At 32.2% G+C, this 18,703-nt stretch overlaps 1 protein-coding gene across 3 annotated transcripts in view; it reads left to right on the top strand.

Moving 5' to 3' along the window:
- The window catches only part of LOC141481573 (uncharacterized), a 196,040-nt gene that overhangs the window by 58,192 nt on the left and 119,145 nt on the right, over nt 1-18,703 (top strand). Inside the window, exon 1 of one of the 3 annotated variants that reach the window (XM_074173298.1) lies at nt 11,378-11,966. The exons of the other annotated variants lie outside the window; for them this stretch is intronic. The gene's annotated coding sequence lies outside the window, so the exon portion shown is untranslated. Of the gene's footprint in view, nt 1-11,377; nt 11,967-18,703 lie in introns of those variants that run through there. 3 annotated transcript variants of the gene reach the window in all.

The following is an 18,703-nucleotide window of genomic DNA, read 5'->3' on the forward strand; positions in this document are numbered from 1 at the left end:
ATGTAGTACATGAAATTCCTTGACATACATGTGACAAGACATATGTTGGTCAAACATCTAGAATTTTATCAGAACGCATAACGTCACATAAAAGTGATTGTAATACAAATAAAACCACCTATGCACTTGCAGAGCATGTCATCAACACAAAGCACACAAGGAACTACACCGAGTTTTGTGTACTGAAAGCAACTTAAAACTTTAAAGAAATGTTCTTTATCAAAAGGAATACCAATAACATGAACAAAAAGACTGAACTCAACAACCTCAGCAACATTTATAATTACATCTTGAAATTGGAACTCACTCTCCCAGGTTCCCCAAGCAACATACAGTATGTGGGTTTGGAGGCAGTGCTGAGTCTGTCATTCACTTCAATTGTGAGTACTTGGCAGCACTGTACCCATATTCAGATACTTTTGAATTTGCTAGTGTCAAACATGCTGTTAGTGTGGCTTTTGGTAATCCTGTTTTGTTTTTTACTGTCAATTTTTAAAATTCAAATGTCTATATATAATGTCAATTATCAAATTTCAAATATTTCCTGTTTCCTCTTTCTTTATGGTTGTTACCACGCCACCAGTAAGTGCCGTGCATGGCCAGTGAAATAATTTCAAAATTTCAAATCTTTAAAATGTTTAAATTAAATAAGTTTTTGTACTTTTTCTCTGAAACATAAAAATTTAATGTGTGACACTTTTCTACATGATGAAAAGTATTAACTTTGTCTTTCTCATTGCAACGTCTGACTTTTTACTATAACCTCAAGTTAGTAAGTACATTTTTTATTTTTTATCTATTTGTTTTACAATTTTGCTGCAATGTTTTCAATTTCTTGATAAAGAAAATAAACATTCCCGAAAGCTCGACCATATAACAAAGAGTATTCTTTAAACAACAGCCCAGTACTTTTTGACTGCATCCCCAACAATATTCCGTATTTCTCTATATACAGTGTCACCAATAAAGTGCGCACCATATGGGAAACTTTTTTTTCGAAAAGTTTCAATGAAGTTTAATTTCGGCACTTGTTTGTGCTTTAAATTTAACTTAAAATGATGCGGCCAACTGCGACCCACTGACGTTCAGTGTTTGTCAAATTCAACTTTTTTTTGAAAAAAATTGAAAAAGTGCATTTCTAGATCGAATTTAACAAAAAGTTACTTGAAAAAGTTGTGTATACAGCAATTTTATATCCATATGCCAAATTTTATGCAACTAGGATAAAGTTAACGTTTTGCTTATTTTTGACAGATATCCCCTTTATTTTAAAAAACAAGATCGGTTTATTGTCATCAATTCATGTACACATAACAAACTCATCATGGAGTTTAACTTTTCTGATAAAATTTTACTTACACGGACATTTTTAGAGAGAAATTAAAAATGTGCTATTAAAATTTTGACATGACTAGTGCAAAGTTTCAATCACTTGGCTATTTTCTTAAACAAACGTCAGTACCTTCAATTTTGAAAAAGCAGACACAACTCAAAAACTGCAATGAGTAATAATAAAATTACTAGAGTTGAAATCACATTAAAATTTCAATATTCAGTATTTACAGATTATTTATAAACACTAACTAGGGCGGTAAGGATGCTTAATCACGTTGAATAAAATTTTTAAGTAGGTCTTGACAAACAATGCTATGGTAGTGTCAAGTTGTTGATTAACTTGTCAAATTTTCAACAGTTATTGTTGCAATAATGTTGCCTCTTCAGGAAAGAATAGAAATAGTTTTAATATGTGCTGGTGAGAATACAGCATACCGGCAAGTAGCTAACATTTTTAATGAACGGCATCCAGAAAAAAATATTCAATATACTACTGTGTCAAGGATAATGTCGAAATTGAGAGAAACAGGAGCCGTAGTAAATCAATTTAAGAAAAAGCACACTCCAAGTAAATATGATGAGAAGGCCCAACTTAACATTTGTTTAAAAGTTATTGAACACGGGCAAACGATCATAACCGATATTATAAAAAATACCGATTACAAGAGAGAAAGTGTTAGAAAAATTTTATTGAAGAATAAATTTTGGCCTTACAAGCCAAAATGTATTAACACATTGAAAGAACGAGATTTTGATGTCCGTTTGGGGTTTTCATTCTGGTTTCAAAGAGAGAGAGAAGAAAATGTAAAGTTTCCGTATAAAATTTTATGAACAGATGAGGCAACGTTCTCTTCAAATGGAACGGTAAGTTCCCAAAATTGCCGATGGTGGGCCCAAAAAAATCCCAATTTCACAGTTGAATGTGGTGATCAGTATTCCTTTAAAACTAATGTATGGTGTGGGATACTTAACGACCAAATAATTGGGCCATTTTTCTTCATGAAAAATTTATCATCCGTCGGTTATGAAGTTTTAGATAATATGCCTTTGAATATTAAATACGACCTATGGTATCAGCTTGATAGCACACCAATACATCACACGGTTGCTGTAAAACAGTACCTCCAACAAATGTTCAGAGGCAAAGTTATTGGACGTAACTGGGAACATTATTGGCCACCTAGATCACCTGACTTGACGCGTTTAGACTTTTTCTTGTGGAGTTACCTGAAACAAAAAGTGTACCGAAGTAGACCATTTACTGACATACAACATCTGGAAAATACCATTCGCGAGTACTGTGCAAATATAAATTCCCGATTTATTAAAAATGCAGTTACAGATGTCAGTAGAAGGACCATAATTTGTATTGAACGTGGAGGACGACATACAGAAATGTGGGCTATAAGTGATTGACAATACTTATAGCCTTATACCCATTTGTGTTTTCTATAATATTATTGTTGTTTAAATTTATAATAATAATAATAGTTCTATCGAAATTATTTGCATTTTTTTTAGTTGCCTCTGCTTTTTCAAAATCAAAGGTTTGTTTTAAAAAATAGCCAAGTGATTGAAACTTTGCACCAGTCATATTAAAATTTTCATAGCACATTTTTAATTTCTCTCTAAAAATGTCCGTATAAGTAAAAATGAATCAGAAAAGTTAAACTCCATGATGAGTTTGTTATGTATACATGAATTGATGACAATTAACCGAACTTGTTTTTCAAAATAAAGGGGATATCTGTCAAAAATAAGCAAAACGTTAACTTTATCCTAGTTGCATAAAATTTGGCATATGGATATAAAATTGCCGTAGACACAACTTTTTCAAGTAACTTTTTGTTAAATTTTTTTCAAAAATGAAGTTGAATTTGACAAACACTGAACGTCAGTGGGTCGCAGTTGGCCGCATCATTTTAAGTTAAATTTAAAGCACTAACAAGTGCCGAAGTTAAACTTCATTGAAACTTTTCGAAAAAAAAGTTTCCCATATGGTGCGCACTTTAATATATATATATATATAATATATATATATATATATATATATATATATATATATATATATATATATATATATATATATATATATATATATTGTTATTGATGAATCATATTATATAATATTAATAAACTTACTTTCCATTAGGAGATTCTGTAATGTTCCGAGGATCATCTTCTACTTGTTTCATCAATTTTTTTTTAATAAATTTTCAAAAGCGTTGATGTTTAGGGTTATATGCTCACTGTCAACAGTATATTTCGACCGCACACTGAACACTATGTTAGAGTGAGGAGAAAGGGAAGTCAGACATACTGGTGCCGTTATGCGTTACGTTACAAGCGGTTTACCCTCCCATAAGGAGTTATCACTTCAAAATACTTTTTCAAGTTTGTATTCAAGTATCTAATTTCGAAGTATAAAGTGAAACTAAACAGAAACATTTATTTTATCAAATGTTCGAACTGAGCACCATTAACTTGAATAAATGAGCTTCTCTTCTGCCTCATTTTCTGGAAAATATCAGATGTAAGTAGCCTACAACATCTGGTAAATTGTTCCCATAAATAATACATAGTAGTAGATTGCATCCCGTGCCCATTAAATTTCAAAAATCTCCGTTGAAAAAAGTCCAGTGGAGTCAAATCGGGAATCTGGGTGGCCATTATGTGAACCTGTCTTTCCAATCCATCTACCCGGAAAGTAATAGTCGAGATAATGTTGCTGAGGATGAGCCTACAACATCTGGTAAATTATTTCCGTAAATTGTCTATAGTAGTAGGTTGCATTCGATACCCTTTGATTTTTCAAAATCCCCGTTAAAAAAAGTATAGTGGAGTCAAATCGGGAATCTGGGTGGCCATTAAGTGAATCTGTCCTTCCAATCCATCGACCCGAAAAGTCGAGAGAATATCGCTGAGGAGGACATTTTGTTGAAAAACTAACCCATTGTTCAATGGATGATCCAACTGGATGACGTTGTTAATGTTTGGCAAAATTTTATTGTATTGACAATTGCAAATTGAAATATTCTTCACTATTCCTATTTGCTAAAAAACAATGCTCCTTTAATATGATATCCCAAAATGCCTGTCCAAACTTTTAGTTTTGGGGAATATTGGGTGTGAATTTTCAGGCAATAATAATGTAATAAGGATCATTGTAAATGACATTCCAAGTGCGGAAATTCATTCATGATAATAATGAGCTTCACAAAAAAATTGGTAGATGTCGTGGTCAATGTTGAAATGCAATTCACCACTTCCCAGAGAAATCAAAGCTGTTTGTTCGGTAATCTTGAAAAAACAAATTGCTAATAACTTGAAAAAATAGACTAACAACATAAGGAATATTATTTAGAGTCTGAAAGAGATAAAGTAGTAAGGTAAATGAAAGCAGTTTAAGGCATTAAGGTTAAAATACTGGGTAGATCTAATTGATATGGGAGGAATGAGGATGACCTGTTTGATGGATTACCAATGACATCATTACCTAAGATGGTTAAAGAAATGAAAAACGCACTCAATAAGTGAAGAAATTCTGGCAAGAACTTCAAGTCGACATATATACTCCTGATCGGAACAAAAAATAATTTGAGCAAACGTTTTGAAAACAATAAAGACAAAATTTCGTTGTTGGATAGATCGGAAGTATAAAAGTTGACTCGTGATTCTTGTCCAAAACATTATATTGGTCAAACGGAAAGAACATTTTCTCAGAGAATAAAAGAACACGGGAGTAGTTTTTCGAACGTGAAGACCAATTCTACATTTGCAAACCATCTTTTTGTAAAGGGGCATAGGTTCAATCACGACTATGGAAGATGAAGGTTTGAAACTCAATTTTTTGAAATGTTCACAAATTATTAGATTTAGGAATAAGGAAAATTTACTCATTGAATACATGGAATTGAATTCTTCCCCTTTGTTGAATATGTTGTCTAATATGGAAATTGGTAATTATATTATAACATATCCATTTAATGAGGTAGTGAATGTTCTTTTATAATATTTAGATGCTCATACAGTTCATTTCTGAACTCTGGTAACGCAACGCCGTTTCAACTCGCAGTAGGTCCCTTGATTCAAATTGATATATTATATTAAGCACTAATTAGGTGAAATTTAGCTAGTATGAACACGCCTGAGGAAGCTATTGTTTAGCGAAACACGCTTTGCGGTTTTGTAAACTATTCAGTGAAAATGTCACAAGTATTACTTGAATACGTTATGGATTTTCAGCAATTCTACCACACAATTTTGAGAAATGTGTTTTTACATACATTTCATTGATTTCAGTTCTTTCTGTATTGAATTATTTCCAGTAGCAAAATAGTACTTTTTTATCATGATAATCAAACAAGTATTATTAATTTGGTGTTTTCAGGAATGCTGCTTGATTTCATTTTAAGAAAAAACGCTAGACACAACGTGATAATGTAAATTGAGAGGTAGATGTAAATTGTGATGACACTGACATATAATTTTAGGTTGTTATTATGTATGCGAATGACTGAAAGTCTCTCGATTTCTTTGTACTAATTTTGTGAATTTATAGGAATCTAGAACTATCAACGGTATTTATGATTAGGTAAATCTATGTTCGTTAGTATGTGTACGTTCTATTCATATGAATCTATACCAGATCCGTTAACATCATAAATAGATTGACAAATAGATTGACCAATAGTGACACAGGAATTCCGTTTCCTTTTTTGAGAAATTATAGGTAGGTACCGTCTGTTCTCATATTTTGATTCACAAACTTGAATTGTCTTTTCATCAATATTGAAATGCACATTTGGGTGATTCACTTTTAGTTTCTTCATGGTTCATATTATTTCTTGAATATTTTACAAATTATCCTTACTTAAGGTACCATACGTAACGTTATACTCGCCTTATCTCACCCAGTATTCAATAAACTTTCCAGTATGCGAACAATGGAATGAATCTATTACCAGCAAAAATAATTTCTCAAATTTGACAAAGTTCTAATAAATTGATGAACGTCTTCACCGTTTTTTTTAACCTCACTTATCTGTTTCTAGGAAAAAATAATAGTATTGGCAACATCGTTTGTCGAGGATCAATTGATAGCTAAATATTGACTATCAACACTTGCCGCAACCACTACACATTTCCACATTTCATAATTTCATGTAATTTTTGAAAAGGAAGTTTTCTTGAAGAATGATTTGAAAATTATTCAACAAATGTTCTGAGAAATAGAACCTGCAAAACTTGAAATAAATGAAGAAAATGAAAACTTCTTTATTGTATGATTCTTATAAATTTCGCTAGATTATCCAGATTATTTTTAGGTAACTATATGCAACAATGAATGGAGAATTCAAACTACTCCGCTGTATTTGACCAAGATCTAGATTAGGTTCACATGTTTACACCAGTATCAAGTGTTATGAGTATTCTGTTATTTTTCTCTTTACCTAAGGCATTTTTTCTGAATAGATTCACCATAAATTCTTAGTTACATTACATTATTCAAATCACAGAACAGAACCGATGTAATCCTGAAATTGTGACAAAGTAAATTTAAACATGGATTATTATTATCTCGGAGTACCTATTGTTTGACAGAACAAACAAGCGCAAATCCCACTCCTACAGCCCACTCACTCTGAAATATGATGAAAGAAAATAAATGGTCTCTTTTAGTGTTTGTCACACAATCGATTTGAAGCGGTGAAAGAGAACGGACAATAATATTAATCATTTCCTAGACCAGGATATAGGTAGAATTGAAAATTGAATCAATATACAGAATCAGTTGAAAGTACAAAACATTTTTTGCCACATTTTACTGTGGAGGTATGCTTCTTTAAAATTTGAGAAAATAAATATTGAGTGTTGGACTCCTTTGACATCTATTGAGGAAAACGAAACGAATCGAAGAAAAAACTGCAAGATTTCATTGCGAAAAATACTTCAAATTTACCCACTAACTTTTCGAGTAGAACTAAAAGTTTGCCCTTTCTACACTCGCATAAAGTTCTCCATTACAATTTTTATATTTTTCAGATTATGGACAGTGAAAAAAACCCAAAAAGGGTGATAAAAAGTCACAGTGATTTTTTCTGGCCATTCAGATATTTCTACAAAGCCGAATGGGTTTGATTTGAAAAGTAGAATTGGATCATCTGACGTCGAATGAAGAAATAGTAATGTACGTAACATGTCAGGAAAATACTGTTTTTTTTTGGACGAGAATAACAAATGAATGAGACATATGTCTTCATTTTACTTCTTTGTAGAACAAAATTCCGAACATTTTAATTCTTCTAGACACACTAGAATTCACAATATCAACAAGGCCCTGATGAAATGCCCGTTATCGTACTTAAAAAGTGCGCATATGAACTCACATCAGTATTTTGGAGACTTTTCTTATGAGATAGGGATTTTTCCTTCTTGTTGGAAGATTGCTCGCGTTCAGCCTATTCCTATAAAAAAGGCAAGAAGAATATTCCAAATAACTATAGAGCGGTTGCTTTGCTATCAGTGATATAAAAAATCATGGAGAAAGTCATATACCACCATATCCTCAAATATTTGGAAGGCTTCAACATCTTGAGCGATCATCAATATGGCTTTCGGAAACAAAGATCAACAGGCGACCTTCTATTGTAGGTCACTCATATGTGGAATGAGTCAATCGAGAAACATGAAGAATCTAGAGCTGTTGCGCTTGATATTTCTTAGGCCTTTGACCGTGTGGGGCATGAGGGTTTGCTGGCCAACTTCGATGCTATGGCTTGTCGGATCATTGTTGTGTATGGCTCTTCAACTTCCTGAAAGAACGTCCCTGCAAGTCACCGTCGATTGATTTCTCTCGAATACTTTCACCATCAACGCTGGTATTCCCCAGGGATCCATATTGTCTTCAACCCTCTTTTTATTGTATATCAATGACTTATTAGAAAAGATACAAGAATCCAATATATTGCTATGCTGACGACAGCCCACTTGTCTCGTCATTCCATTTGGATTCCAGGACATTGGCTGCGGAGGCACATCTTCACCGCAGCAGGAAGTTGCATGTCTTGGCACAATCATGTCGCTGGAATTGCAAAGGCTGCTTCTCAAAAACTTGAAATACTGTTCCGAACCAGAAAACTGAACACACCTTAGGAACTTTTGATGCTTTATGAAGCTCAGATCTGGCCTTCTTTAGAGTAGTGTTCTCATGTATGGAGCTCTGCCCCCAAACATACGCTGAAGTTGCTGGATTCCATCCAGAAAAGAGCCATCTGCCTGATTGGAGACGCGAGCATCACGTGCAACCTTGATAGCCTGGAACATCGGAGAAAGGTTGGAGATTTATTTCTCTTCTAAAGATACTTTCACGAAAGGTGTTCAACTGGCTTGGCACATTCGATCCACCAAAAGCGGTACATATCAGAAGTAAGAGACGGACTGTGGCTGCTCATCGTTTTGAGGTTCACCTCGAACTTCACTGTTCAAGAAATCTCTCATCTAGAGAATTGCGTTTATGTGGAATAAACTTCCTGAGAACGTTTTTTCATGTGGATTTCAAGTGAATCGCTACTTTCGCACAGGCACCGCTCTAAGAGCGCCTTAAGGGTTTTTCTGTAGTGCTTGTGTTTTTCCTTTAAAAACATTTAATGCTAACAGCTGTTTCGACACACTGTGTCATCTTCTAATAAAAACAACATTGTTCTGAATGATCATATAGATATTTATAATTCTCCAATCATCAATAATGTTATTAGTGATTTCCCAAAATGCCCCTTGATACGTCCTAATGCAACTTTTAGTATATAAGGGGATGACATCATATACCTAGGTCAATTTATAACTCGCTCGAAACAGCTGTTAGCATTAAATGTTAGTGTTGTGTAAATTGTGAAGGTGAAGTATTATTTTCACCCTACCCATTTAATTAAAATTAATTTACACTTATTAGAAGCAAAAACTGTAGAAGATATATTAATATTTATATGAAAATTCGAGCGATTGCTGAAATTGAGGAGATTCAATTTGTCTGAAATGCTTGGTATATTCAAATGCCCTCTGTTGAAGTCAGTACAAGTAGGTAAATTTTTCGTTTCACAATGATTGTTTTCATCTGTTAATTTCTAAATCGTCTTGGCAATCTTAATTTTGTTGGTAAGTGAATTAATTGTCTATGTAGTCTTCAGCAGCATTGGTAGACTTCCAGCCACCGTGGCTCTGAAGTTCGACGAAAACTATGGTCTATGTATGTAACTTATAAGTGAAATATTTCCAAAATAGACATAAATAATGATGTGGTATATGCATATAATATATGTCTTCAAACGGTTTTATTTAGCTTGCCCTATTTGTTTGTTTTGGTCAGATTTATCTAGTAATTGAAGTTTGATCCCCTTCCTTCTGACAGATTGATTTGATATTTGGTACACACATTTCCTTTGATAACAATACAATTTGATAAATTATGTATCATTGTAAATCCAAAATGGCCGCAGCTACAAAATGGCGGGTTACATATTGTTTCACAACTACCCCAATGTGGGTATCAAATGACAGGACTTGACTAGTGAAATGGTAGTACACTTTGAAGAAGATGCAAATTCAAGATAGCCGCAGCTACAAAATGGCGGATTACCTATTTTTCACAACTACCTCAATATGAGTATCAAATGCCAAGGCTTGACTAGTAGAATAGTAGTACACTTTGGAAAATATGCAAATTCAAGATAGCTGCAACTAAAAAATAGCGGATTACATATTAGCTTATGATACTGAGGCACGAAATAAACTGAACAGAATGAGGAGAATTGAGTAACAGAATTAGAAACTAAAAATTGAAATAAGTAAAAAAAAATTATATTAAACGGGTTTATTGAAAAAAAAGATAATAATGTACTATATATAATGTAGAAAATGTACTAAAAACTATTAAATAATTCGGTCCTAGATAGCAGTCATCACACCATTCTCCTCAGCAATCTACGGTATTGATCAGATGAAAAAATAATAAAATCGTAGATTGCTGAGGGGAGTGGTGTATTGACTGCTACCTAGGACCTTCCGAATTATTTTCTAGTTTTTAGTATATTATCTACATCATTTTTTTTTCAATAAAATCATTCAACATTTTTTTTACTTATTTTATATACAATTTATTCGTTACTTTTGGAAACCACTTCATAGACTTTTCAAGTTTTTAGAACTACACAGTACGAGTACACAAAATACTTGTTTTAAAACCTCAGCAATCTATGGTATTGATACAATACCGCAGATTGCTGAGAAGAGTGGTGTGATGACTGCTATCTAGGATCCCGAATTATTTTTTAGTTTTCATTTCATTATCTACATCATGCTGAATCGTCCCGATATTGACACACTCACCCAATATAGACTTATAAACATGGAATTGATACATTTCCCTAATTTGTTGCATTTACCTATTGTGGCCTTTTACTCGATAAAGACTTTCACCTAGATTATATTACAAATTCACTTATCTCTGTATTTATATATTTTTTTGTATTTTCATGCATTTTTGCTTGTGCGTATTGTAATTTGTGTTTTATGGAAAACAAACATTATCATTATTATCTTTTTTTTTTCAATAAAACCACTTACATAAATTTTTTTACTTACTTTTACATCAAGTGAATGTAGATACGCTATATGTATTTTATTCCTTTATAGGGGTGCGACAGCTGGTTAACGGAAAAACAGAGCAGATAGAGTCTGAAGAATTTTGATTTAATTATTCAATACAATAATAACCTAAAATTAAATCTGCGGTGAGACATTGTCAACCATTTTAGCTCAGCTACCTCATTGCAGACATGCCCGAATTTTCTAAGCAAAAAATATAAATGGGGATTTCGCCCAAATTTTGTGAACTCTCTCTAAGCAATTTCTGTATTTTTTCATTCAAGTTTATCGTATTAGTTTAAAATGATCTTGTAGGACGAAATTGCAGTAACGTTAGATACAAATAAAAGTGGTAAAAAACATAGAAAATTTAATTCCTGATTTTTCTTGAAAGTTGCATATTTTTAGGAGAGATTATTATTTGGGAAAGAAAGGTTTTGACTTTCTTCTTCTTCATCTTTATGAAAGAAAATTGGGAAATTTTCAAAGAAAGGAAGAAAGCAATTATGAAGATGGAGAAATAGAAAGTCAAAATGTTTTTTTCCCAAAAATATCATGAAGTTATTGGTCGAACACCCGGTACAATGTCAAAATTACCATTAATATTATTCATGCCAGCAAAGTTCATGAAATAATGAAAAAGTTGAATAAATCAACGAATTGTGATTGTATTTCCACTCTTAATGGCGATTGTATTCATTCTTATCCGGTACCGGAAGTGACCGTTTCCGTCACTATCATAGTTAACATTTTCTTCCGTCGTATTTTAAATGAGTTATGTCTAAGCAGTCGGTACTATCGGGACGAAACTGTATTTTATTTAGTTCATTTGATGACAACAGAATGAATTCCAGTGGGTTTAATCACTTTGATGATATAACAACTGAAGGTCTAACGATGTCTTACTACCTTTATTTGCATCGAATCCACTTCAAGGAACTTTGTGAATAATATCTCAAAATAGTACATTTTTCTCATTTTTCTGGCAGGTAATGTATAAGTGAAATAAACTAATTATCTGCTAGTAAGAAGATGGTAAAACTATCAAAACACAATCAATATCCAAGTACAGAGTTGATGTTTTCGTTACCTAAAAAAAATATGTTTAAAATCTGTTTTCCGTTAATCAGCTGTCGCCCCATACGAACGACAACTCTCAGAAGGTGAGAAACTCGTACGAGCCAAGGACTAACGAGGTCTAACCTTTCAATGTGGCTGAATACTAGTTTTTTGTCCGTTTCACAATATTTCTTTATCAGTGCCGTGTGTTCGTGGGGTTAGGTGAGGTAGTGAGTGGTTTTGCAAACCGATTTTTGAAAACTTTTTCAAAAGATCAATTACCCTAACACCAAACTTATATTTTTGCACTCGACGCGCGTTTCGCTAACAAGGTTAGCATCTTCAGGAGAAGCAAATTGATGCTGAATCTGAAGACAAGGTTAGCCGTTTATATACCTAAAGTTTTTCTTAAATGATGATTATCCTAAACAGATTGAAAAGTGGACAAATTAATTTGCAGGTAGTGGTTCCACTAGTTAATTACCGAAAAATCAATTAGGATAATCATCATTCAACAAACAAAGTCGACATCGAACCAAAAAACTTTAGGTATATAAACAGCTAACCCTTGTCTTTAGATTCAGTATCAATTTGCTTCTTCTGAAGATGCCAACCTTGTTAGCGAAACGCGCGTGCAAAAATATCAGTTTGGTGTTAGGGTAATTGATCTCTAGAAAACATTTTGTGAAAATCTTAGTGTTTTTGGGTACTTTCATCAATATGGCTTTCTGGAGACCTTTTGAAACAAATGATAACATTACGTGTGAGGAACCTATGTCAATCGACAGGGATCCGGAATTTGAAAATAAGGATTTATATGTTCAAGTTCAGCGAGTAATTTTAAATATTCATGAATGCTTGAAGAAGGAAAACTGTCACACTTCACAGAATGCTATTGTGAATAGAATATGCGAGTCAACGAAACTATCTCGTTAGACAGTTCTTCGAGACATTAAAATAGGGGATATCATTGTCCATGCAATTAAACGAAAACAATAATTCGCAAACGTTGATGGTGCTACAAAAGATGTGATTCGGCGAACAATTTATGGTATATACCAAAAAAATGAAGTACAATATAAAAGATTCGTCTGCTGATTACCACGAAGATATGACTGCAGCTTTATTCGAAACCTGCTTCAGTGAGCAGCTTCTCCCAAATATTCGGTTATTGTTATGGATAACGCTTCGTATCATTCTCGGTTATTGACTACAATACCAAACAATAACACAAAAAAGCAGATATTGTTGATTTCATGCGAAATCATGACATGGAAATACCCGAAAATATTCCAACGAAAAAGGTATTACTTGCGATCATAACGTATAACGTAATTTCAAAAAAGAGTATATTATTGATTTGATGTGTGAAACACGTGGTCATATTCTCTTACGTTTGCCTGCATAATATTGTGTGTTCAATCCAATTGAAATGATTTGGGCCACAATGAAAGAAAGCTTGCGGAAATGTAACCAGTCACCGACTTTGAATGCTGTTGTGCTTGACAATATAAGGCGAGTGGTGAATGAAGTAGGTAATAGTGATGTGTGGATGAACTGTGTGGCCCACACAGAACATAATAAAAGAACATATAAAAGAAGAGAACAAATATTATGTGCAAAGTTCCATAAATCGGATCGTTATTCAACCCGATGATGATTCCACCTCATCCGACTATAGGGAAGAAGAATTTTGATTTTTCTAGCAATTTTGTTGGCCTCTCTTATTTTGTAAAAATATGTTTGACGAGAATTCGGTGTGATTATTTGTGCTTTCATTATATTTTAGAGTTTTCGACTCGGAAATCAACTACCTTAAATTTCGAAGTTTTTCATAATTACCCATGGTGGAAAAATTCAGTCGAGATAACTTTTTCATGGGGTGATAAATTGCTATGATTGTAAGAAAAAGTAACTGAAAAACTACCACTGAAAAATAAAACGCCGACGCCTATGTCGAGACGGGAATTCCTTCTCTGTGCTGTTCCAATTGGTATTGGAAATACTATACAGACAGCAAAAGTGTTGGTCTTTTAAAATCTTCACTTATATCGGGTTTTGTAATACCTATATTTGTAAACTTGGCATATTTATTCATTTCTTCAATACGAGTTTCATTGATGAAATTTTTGATATAGTTGAATAGAACTGGCCGATACTTGATGAAAATCCATATTTAAAAAAACTAATAAATAGAGTTTATTCTATGATTTTTACCATACGGGTTTTACAAAAACCGTTATAGCTTCTTCAAGCATAACTGCTTGAAGCATAGTTATGCTTGAAGAAGCTATTGTATAACGAAACACGTGTCGCGGTTTTTGTAAAAGTCTTATAGTGAAAATCATAGAATAAACTCTATTTATTAGTTTTTTTTTTATTTGAGACAGATTCAACATCTATCGTAAATTTTCAATTTTCTCAGCCATAATATTCTATATTTTATTTGTGAAAGTAACAATGTTCATACATTCGACAGATGTTGAGGTCTTTTAAATAAGTAGTATTCTGTTCATTCACGTACTATTCACGTTTTTGAATATTTCAATAATTGCAAAAGACTATAGAAACAAGTAATCTTTCATTTTGATTATTTGGGGAAAGAACATTTCTTTTCGTTGAGGTTGTAGCGTTTTGATTGAATAAACGAGTTATCTCTTCGTCAAGGTATTAGATCATTATTTTTATATTTTGAACTTGCAAGTAAACTTCAAATTGTTATTCTACATTCTCTGTCGGATCTGTCTATGATTTTCACCATAAGGGTTTTACAAAAACCGTTATAGCTTTTTCAAGCATAACTGCTTAAAGCATAGTTATGCTTGAAGAAGCTATTGTATAGCGAAACACGTGTCGCAGTTTTTGTAAAAGTCTTATAGTGAAAATCATAGAATAAACTCTATTTATTAGTTTTTTTTTTATTTGATATAAATTCAACATCTATCGTGAATTTTAAATTTTCTCAGTCATAATATTCTATATTTTATTTGTGAAAGTAACAATGTTCATATATTCGACAGATGTTGAGGTCTTTTAAATAAGTAGTATTTTGTTCATTCACGTACTATTCACGTTTTTGAATATTTCAATAATTGCACAAGGCTATAGAAACAAGTAATCTTTCATTTTGATTATTTGGGGAAAGAACATTTGTTTTCGTTGAGGTTGTAGCGTTTTGATTGAATAAACGAGTTATCTCTTCGTCAAAGTATAAGATCATTATTTTTATATTTTGAACTTGCAAGTAAACTCTTCAAATTGTTATTCTACATTCTCTGTCGGATCTGATGAACTGAGTTGTATAGTGTTTTCATTGATATACTAAATTGAGAATTCAACCCAACATTTAGTTAAATATTGTAAATACCTTTATCTTTCTTTGAGTATTTATAGCTGGTATTATCATTCGGTATCAAATGGTCAATTGATTCGGTGTATCTCTGAAAACACTATATGCTCTTGTTATTTCAAAATAATTTAATGAAACGTTCAAATCACAGCACATTCAAGTGTTTGTCAGTTTTGGCAGTTTAGTTTCAGAGTTAACGACTGTAATCATTTTGTAGAAGGAAGAATAAATATTGAGGGAAAGCTTGTAGTATCGTAAACATTTCATAAACTACACATCACGATTTGATCTTCACAAACTTTATTTGAAACAAATTCAATAACATTGCTTCCAAATGATTCAGTTTCAAATGTTTATTTTCTATGTGTGATATTTCGAACTCTTCGTTAAAGATGTGATTTTCTTCTAAAAGATGATTCAAATATGTTGAATTTGTTTTCTTATATACATAGCTCATATGATGTTCCTGGATTCGATTCCTGAATGTTCTGTCCTGAATGTCCTGACCAATATATACCTTAGGATATTTTCCACACTTCAATTTATATACTCCTCATTTCTCGAATTTGGATGTTTTATCTTTATTATTTTTTACTAACTTTCCCGACGTACCTATTACTTGTTCTATATGCAATTTTAATATCTCGTTTCCTCAAAAATTAAGCCATTTTTTCCGTTGTTTGTTCAAAATACGTTAAAGCTCTATAATTTTGATTATCTAACTTATCAATAGGTAAAAGGTGTCATTGTTTACTGCAATTTGCTTGATGATATTAAGTTCTTTATTGAAATTATCTATTGAAAGGGAAACATTGACTAATCTGTGAATCATCCGATTATAAGCTACTACTTTGTGTTGACATGGATGGGTAGAATCGTAATGTATAGTAATAACCGAATAGGACGGTTTGTGATAAATTGAAAAATAATGTTTGTTGTTCATTCTACTAATTGTTTAGTCCAAGAAATTGTTTGAGTTGTTTTCTTCTACTTCAATAGTGAATTTAATGTTTTCATGAATTTTGTTGATATCCCTATGAAAAACATACCAAAACGTCATCCACATATCTATGCCAATACAAGCAATTCCTAATCAGAGGATGTTTAAAAACCGACTTCTCTAGGTTATCCATGAAAATTTCCGCAAGTAAGGGGCTCAATGGATTTCCCATAATTAAACCTTTTGACGAGGAATAAATGTTGTAGTTAAATTGAAAATAATTTTGTTTGAGACATAACGACAGAAGGACAATGATTTCTCGTGAACTGGGTTCACTCTATTTTTATGTAATGATTATATTACTAAAGTAATAGTATCATCAGGAGGTATGCTGGGAAATAGATTCTGCACATCAAACGACAGTAATTTTGCGGTGTCTGGTGAAGGTATGTTATCTATTTTATTGAATAAGTCATATGAATTCCGTAGACTGAATTTTGGTTGAAAGTTACAATGGTTGAAGATGATACTGATTAGCCTTTCTGTTAATTTGAACTTTTCCTTTCATTGCTTGTATTGGCATATATATGTGGATGACGTTTTGGTATGATTAACAGGTACCAAGAGACAATTAGATACTTTTCATAGGGATATTAACAAAATTCATGAAAACATTAAATTTATTATTGAAGTAGAAGCAGACAACTCAATCAATTTCTTGGACTAAACATTTAGTAGAATGAACAACAAGCATCATTTTTCAATTTATCACAAACCGTCCTATACTTATATTATTATACATTATAATTCTACCCATCCATATCAACACAAAGTAGCAGCTTATAATAGCATGATTCACATATTAGTCAATGTTCCTCTTTCAATAGATAATTTCAATAAAGAACTTAATATCATCAAGCAAATTGCAATAATATAAATAAAATATTTGATTTGAAAGGGTCATATTTTTAGGAGTGATTAATTTTTGGGAAAGAAAGTTTTTTTGGCTTTCTACTACTCCATCTGATACAAAAAAATGGATGAGAGAATCTTCCAAAGAAAGGAAGGAAGTAATCAATTTGTAAATAAGTAACTCTATACATGGATGTGTAGATCATGCAAAGAAGTAACTTTCAGACACAAACTGAAAGAAAGTCCTCCTGAAACAGCTACTTTCATATAAACATTGAATTACACGAAAGAAAAAAATTCTTTCGAAACAAATACTTCTATATGAAAACTGAATTCCCAATAAATAAAATACTTTCCAAAAAAGTCTACTCCAAAGCGATTCGAGACATTTTTTCTATTGATAAGTTAGATACTCAAAATTATAGAGCTTTAACGTATTTTGGACAAACAACGAAAAAAGTGGATTCATTTTTGAGAAGATATTAAAATTGCATATAGAACAAGTAATACGTTGGGAAAGTTAGTTCAAAGTAATAAAGATAAAACATCCAAATTCGAGAAATTAGGAGTATATAAATTAAAGTGTGGAACGTGTCCTAAGGTATATATTGGTCAAACTGGCAGAACATTCAGAAATCGAATCCAGGAACATCATATGAGCTATGTATATAAGAAAACAAATTCAACATATTTGCATCATCTTTTAGAAGAAAATCATTTCTTTAACGGAGAGTTCGAAATATCACACATAGAAGAAAAGAAGTTCAATATATTCAAATTATCTTTTAGAAGAAAATCATATCATTAACTAAGAGTTCCAAATTTTACACATAGAAAATGAAAGTTTGAAACTGAATCATTTCGAAGCAATGGAAATTAATAAACTTAAAAATTCAAACATTCTAACGAATGACCAACTGGATTTGAATAGATCACCATTATTGAACTTCTTCTCTTAGAAAAACCGAGAAAGAATTATTATTGATGTAGAAGTGGAGGTGATATCCTTCAGGTGATCATAATTGAAGAGGTACCACAGATAGAGGTTCAGGTAATTTGTTGGAAGTAGTCTCAATTATGGTTACCTGTAGTATATAAATATTAGTGTAAGAAGCAACTTGTAGTATTCAATTCACTGTTGATAAAGCTACTGGGTTAGAGAAACATATCGTGATATATTTTTCAAATAAAGTTCGTGGAGATCAATTTGGGAGGTGTAGTTTATGAAATTACTATGGATGTTCATCCATCAAGTAACGACCGTATCAATCAGAAAAAAAGTATCGTAAACATAGTTTCAGAGTTGTTTGTAAGGACTTCCGACGAAAAAACTTTGTTGATTTGTTGTCATATAAATCTTTCGATCAGACAAGTGAATCAGGAATTATCAGAGGACTGATGATTCGGAATTTCAAAATACTAGCAACACAAACAAATAATGTAATGTAATATGAGGATTGATATCA

Source organism: Leptinotarsa decemlineata, unplaced genomic scaffold (genome assembly GCF_025532065.1).
Source record: "Leptinotarsa decemlineata unplaced genomic scaffold, Ldec_3_MD MMD2_tig00000218_RagTag_RagTag, whole genome shotgun sequence".
NCBI classification, from domain to species: Eukaryota; Metazoa; Arthropoda; class Insecta; order Coleoptera; family Chrysomelidae; genus Leptinotarsa; species Leptinotarsa decemlineata.